Raw genomic sequence first — 6,277 nt, 5'->3', positions numbered from 1 at the left:
CACTAGTAGTTTAGTTCAACCCATAGTTAAAGCACATTTTAACAGATCTCTATTAGTCTTTGTGTTTGTTCTTTGGTTCTAAGTGATCTCAGTTTCTCTGCATTCTCAATCCTTACTAGTTCAGTACTTGTTTGGTTTCCTTCTTTAGATGTCTCTACTAGGGCTGTGCAAAGCTTCAGTCCCTGATTCCATCTGGCAGAAATTTGGCCTGATTCAGTGGCCAAGTCTCTGAATCTCAATTGAATCAGAGGACCCTTTAATCTCTCTCAATCAACTTGGAACCTCTGAGTTGATTCAGAGAGATTCAGAAAGATTTGGAGATTCAGACTGAGACAGCTTTAAATGTTTTTTATACATACCTATAGGTAGCAGGGGCTCATGAGTGCTGCACTGCGAGGGTACATGGAACATTCCCAGCATGCTCGACAGCAGACCCAGAAGTGGATCAGAAGCACTTCCAATCCACTTCTGGTTGTACTGGGGAGTGTCCTGGGGGACCCCTGCACCTCCCTGGCTCAGTGACGGGTGTGTCCTGGGTCTGGAGGGGGCACCTGGGGTCCCCCATGGCCAATTGCTGAGCAAGGGGGGCATGGAGGGCCCCTCCTGCATGCTCCACAGAAGACCTGGAAGTGGATCAGAAGTACTGGCAGTCCACATCCTGGTTTGCCGACAAGCACATGGAGGTCCCCCCCGCCTACTCCTGTGGGATGCTCCAGGCGCCCTAGCATTGCAGCCATCACAAGCCACACCTCTATCTCAAGGTATTGTAGAAAAACTTTTAAAACTGTGTCTATGTCTGAATTGCTGATTCTCTGAATCAGCATCAAATCTTCAGATTTGGATGCGGCTGAATTGAATCAGGGACAGTGATCTGAACCAACAAATCAAATCACTGTCCCTGATTTGGGCCGAATCCAAATCTGAATCGAATAGGGCCCATTTCACTCCCCATCTCCCCAGTCTCTACTTCTGTGTCATTTTCAATCTCCTCTGTTGTTTTGTGTTGTTTTGATGTTATCTCTGTTTCCTTTGGTGGATCTCATGATGCTGCTTCTTTTCTCCCCTTTATGAGCTGCAAGTGTCGTCTGTTTTTTCTTAACACCTGTCCTTTCAGTGTGACTACTTGATAGGTTCTGGGAGCTACTTGATGAGAAACTAGTGCTTTTTGTTTCTACCTTCGTCCTTCTGAAATTTTTTGTGCAGTTGTGGTAACTCCCTGGAACGCCTGTCATAGTACCATTTTTATTTCAGTTTGTCAAATTTTTAAAATGTTTTCACATCTTGCTTCTTATTATGATGAGCAGGGCCTGGCGCATTGGCTGCAGGGGGCTGTCACTCTTCCATCCTGGCGGGGCTGCAGGTGGCAGAGCATGGCTGCTTCTGTGTGTGTGAGGGAGAGAGAGAGGCAGGCTGTGTTTGAATTGCCGTGCTAAATGTTGGTTGGGCTATGGTCTGGGTGGCCCACCCTGTTCTGCAGCCTCTGCATTCCTGGGCAGTTTGCTCCAGTGATTAACACCCCCCTGGTGTTAACTCACTTAAGAAAAAAAGAAAAGAAAGAGGGAGAACATAGGAGTCTCAGATTCCAAAACAGACTCTCTCCCACCATAGCTGCGCAGCTCAGCAGGTGGATGAATAACAGCCTCAGAAACTTAGTGAATTGTTCTTATATACTAGTTCTTCTATACTTAGATATCTAAGCCTTGTCCAATCAGGGGAAGGACACGTATCAGTCTTTCTTCCAATCTGCCTGAAGAATCTCCTGCTTCCTTTGGTCATTTGACACTTGCAGCTCATAAATGGGAGAATCTCCTGCTTCCTCTGGCCATTTTATATACTTTCCCCAGATACAGGCCCCAGCTTGTCACATAGCCAGAACACCAGGGGCCATTTTGCCCATATCAAAACACATACACATACACACACAAAACACAATACATAACCCAGTGTGTGTTTGGGTGCTACATTTGTAATGACTTTAACCCTGGCAGGATCAATTTCCACCCCTCTCTCAGAGAGCTTTTCTCTCAATTACATTATTTCTTTGACTTTGAATTTGCATTTTTGCTCATTCAGTTTCAAACCTTCTCTGTGAGTTCTTTCCAGAACCTTTCTTAGCGTCATGTTCTTCCATAGTGTTTCCCCAGACTAAGACAGCATCAATATAAACCATAGTTCCATCAAGACTGTCAAAGATGTGTTGCACCTTTCTGTAAAATACTTCAGATGCAGATCCCAGTCCAAAAGAAAGCCTACAAAAGCAATAACTTCTGAAGGGCATATTGAAGGTACATAATCTACTGCTCTTCTTTTCTAAGGGCACATGCCAAAACCCAGAAGAGGCATCCAAAATGGAGAAATATTTAGCTTCTGCCACATTACCAAAAACCTCTTCCCTGGTGAGAATGTGAAAATGCTCCCTGTTGATGTACCTGTTCATTTGCTTAGGATCCTGACACAATCTTTTTTTTTTATTATTATGACCAGTGAATGAACCCAAGCAGTTGGTTGCTCCACTTTTTCTATTTTGTCCATGTTAACTAATCTATCTAATTCCCTTTTTGTTTCTCCCTTAGTACAAGGGGAACATCTCGTAGCAAGTATGGTGAGAGTATTTGGTTCTCTTAATTCTGTCCTGTACTCAGTTGACAGTTTCCCCATGACTTGAAACACACCATAAAATGTGTGTTCTTGCTTTCTAGTCCCTCGGTGGCATCATTCTCTTAATCAAACCTTGAGTTTTACATGTTCGCAACCCAGTAATTGGCACTAGCTTTCCTGGGACTGTTACAAACTGAATTTTTACGATATTACCCTTGTGTCTAACATGCAGTGCATAAACACCTTTGGTTGCAATTATGTTTCCAGTATATGTCCTAAGTCTCACCTTCTTATTCGCATAGTACACAGGTTTAGTTTTCATTTTTTTAATAATGTGTTTTGGTATTCGTGATGTATTGTCTAGTCTATTGAACTTTTTCAATAGACAAAAAAAAGAAGAAGAATCTTACTTGTTACTGTGAGGCTCAGCCGCTTCTTCCCAGCTAGCCCTCTGTTTTCCAGAGTTGCATCTGCTCCAGGCAATGCTTCTTCAGCTGGTATCTCCTGGCTCGACATTGTTCTCACTCTTCCCCAGCCAGGTGACAGCCGACTCCTCTTTGCCTGCACAATCCCAATGGGCTCTCATCACATTCCAATGTGTCCCGACTCCACCCTTGTTTTCATTCAGGTCTCTTCCCTCCTCAGTCTCCCTCCAGGGCCGCTCTATCTTCATCGAGCATCTGCTCCCTCTTTTCCTTTGCTGGTTCCTGCTGGTTTTTGGTTCATGCCATCGCCGGCTCTTTCTCATCATGACAGTATTGCATTGCCCTGTGCCCCTGTATCTTCTTTAAAAGTTACCATTAGTCCATTGGTAATTTTCCAATCCTCAGAAGAATGAATTTGTTTTGCGTTGTGTCATGGAGGAATTGTTCCTCATCCTTGTTGCATATAGCATGCACCTGTTGTTTCTTGTGTGATGCATCCTGCTCCTTTCTGTAAACTCTTGCAAAGTGATTAAATCTTTTGCATTTGTTGCAATGCTTAAATGCAGAGCATTGCATGGGTTTGTGGTAACCCCCACAGCATCTGCAGCAGACCAGTGTTTTTTCAAGCATTTCTCTTTGGGCTCCATTTGCCTGCTTCATAGCGAGGTCCTCCTTTCTGTATTGTTTGTGTGTTGCCTTAGGTGTTTGCAGTTTTGTAATCCTGTCTAGTTCAGCTTGTTCTGTTTTTCCTTCAGCTTCCGCAGTCTGGCATGTATTATCTCATCCACTTGGCACATTATAACTGCCTTTTCCAAATTAAGCTCAGGATCTTCTAGTAATTTTTGCCTGAGACTTGTATCCCTTATACCCAATATTATTTGGTCTCTGATCATGGACTCTTTTAGGTACCTCCAAAGTTGCACGTCTGGCTCAGCAGTCTGAGGTGTTTAACAAATTCCTCTATTGTCTCCCATTCTTTCTGCTATCTTATGTGGAAATTATTCAGTTCAAAGTTTTCAATTTTTTGTGGTATACAGTATTCCTTATTACTGTGCCATAGCTTTTCTGTTCTGCTTCTGACAGTTGTCAGTTATTATAAAGCAAAAGAGCTTCTGGGCCTGTTATATTTTTTAAAAAATAGAGACATTAAATGGATCTTCCTTCTCTATAGTTCCACAGGCCATCATATATATATGGTGAAGTCCTGCTTAAATTTCTTCCATTTTTCTGCTGCATTGCTGGAAAGCTTTAATTCTTCTGGAATTCTGAGATTCTCCATTTTTCTGCCTTTCTTTGCACCCCACTCCTGCTACCATGTATACTTCTCAAAAGACCAAGGAGTTAAGCTTATAAAAAAAATAAAGTTTGCTTATTCAGAGAGCAGTGCTAGCCTACTATACTTCTCTTCTCTTCTCCAATCCCCAGGTAAATGTAACAACTTATACACAACACTCTTAAAGGTATCCACACACTTTCCATTGGACTGTCTTGTGTGGCAAGGACAGCCCAATTGTAAGTGAATGCTTCAGTAGGCAGGAAAATACTGAGCTACACTGAAGTTATCTCCTTAAAATGGCTCATGATGCATGGTAGTGATCTCTGGAAGGGAATCTGGGAGGAGTTTTTCAGAGGAAAAGCTGGAAGGAAGATGCCAGAGAAAAGTAATGGTCATGTCTCTGACTTTTTGTGTGGGTTGGTTGCTCAGCCTGGAAGTTACCATAACTAAGTCCTATAAGTGATAAACCTTGGAAAATAGCCTTTTGCCAATTCATTGTTCCAGGTCAGCAGGCATGTAGCGGACAGTGGTGTAAGCAGGGCTGTGGGAAGGTGTAGGACTCTATCTTGGGGGGAGAGAGGGGAGGGCAGGCATTTGACATCATTCAAAGCATCTTATGATCTCTTAGTATGTGGCACTAAGCTGTTGGCACAAAAGAACTTAGCCATGATAATGTAACATGTCCACCAGGATCCTGTTGATGTTCTTTTTCTATGTCATTTCCTCTGTTCAGGAAGAGCACTGAGAGGAATGGGGCACTGTGCAGTGAAGGAGCAAGGAATCATGCACCATGCAAACCCATCATAGAGGGTATGGGGCAATGAAAAAAGGTGCTAAGGCAATGTAATATGGGTGGGAAGGCTTAGATTGTGGTCCTTTGCTCATTTCATTTTCTCCTTTTGGTGAGTTTGGGTGGTAAGAGAAGGGCTTATGCCAGAAGTTGTGATGTCCATCTTAAGTCAGTTCCAACCTGAAGAAGCAAAAAAATCAACCCTACTTTTCACATCTGAGAAATTATGTAAATTTCTTCTCAAGTCCTCCTAACGCACTGATTTTCAACCTGTGGTCTGCAGACCCCTGCAGGTCCACAGAATATGTCTAAACGGTCTGCAAAAGAGGGCTATGAAAGATCAAAAGTATGTGAATACTCACACTTACAGTTCAAAGGGGTCTGCACCTCCATGTGAAATTTGCAGATGGGTCCACCCCTCTATTCAATTTTTTAGAGGTCTGCAAATGAAAAAAGGTTGAAAGCCACCGTCTGAGAGAACCAGCTCTCACAGATGGTGTACATGGTCATTGACTACAAGTCTGGATTTCTTCCTTAGGAACTTGCAGTCATTAATAAGTGAAGATATTGAAGTATTCTACTTGTATCCCAAAGTAAATCTGTGCTGTTATTTATTTGTAGGTATTCATTTTTACCAGTTAAGTTAAGGAGTTAGCACTGTCCAGAATGTCTTAAATTAAGGATTTCAGAGTGAGATCAGTTTAGGATATCAGTTTACTACAGCTCTTCAGAATAAAGTCTGTTTACACTTTGAGAGACTCAGTTGCAACCCCCTGATGTCAGCAGACCAAGTTCATCTTCTGTACAATCTTCTATCTGAAATGTCATGTACAAAAACAGTGGTGATGAGATTTGCAGACAGGGATGGAGGTGATGAACCTTGAAAAATCAGAAGTTCTGTCTTTGAACTTCTTGAACTATTTCAAAAGTGCACAAAAACTAATTCTAGTCTTTAAACTTCTAATTTAAATCCATATTTGCTTAAAAACTGACTTAATTGAAACAAAACAAAAACTTGAATTTTATAGTACTTTCAGCCAAGCTATCCTGGAACTGAAGGCAAGTTGACAAGAATGGTATGTATGCTTTTGAGGCTGGGTACTATATGCATATTCTCAATCTTATACAGTGGACTATGAATCCTTTTCAATCTTTCTGGACACTGCCACAAGAAACCCCCCCCCCCCC

Source organism: Gavialis gangeticus, unplaced genomic scaffold, assembly GCF_001723915.1.
Source record: "Gavialis gangeticus isolate Ggan-Ray unplaced genomic scaffold, GavGan_comp1, whole genome shotgun sequence".
Classification (NCBI taxonomy): domain Eukaryota; kingdom Metazoa; phylum Chordata; order Crocodylia; family Gavialidae; genus Gavialis; species Gavialis gangeticus.
This window is presented reverse-complemented; position numbering follows the sequence as displayed.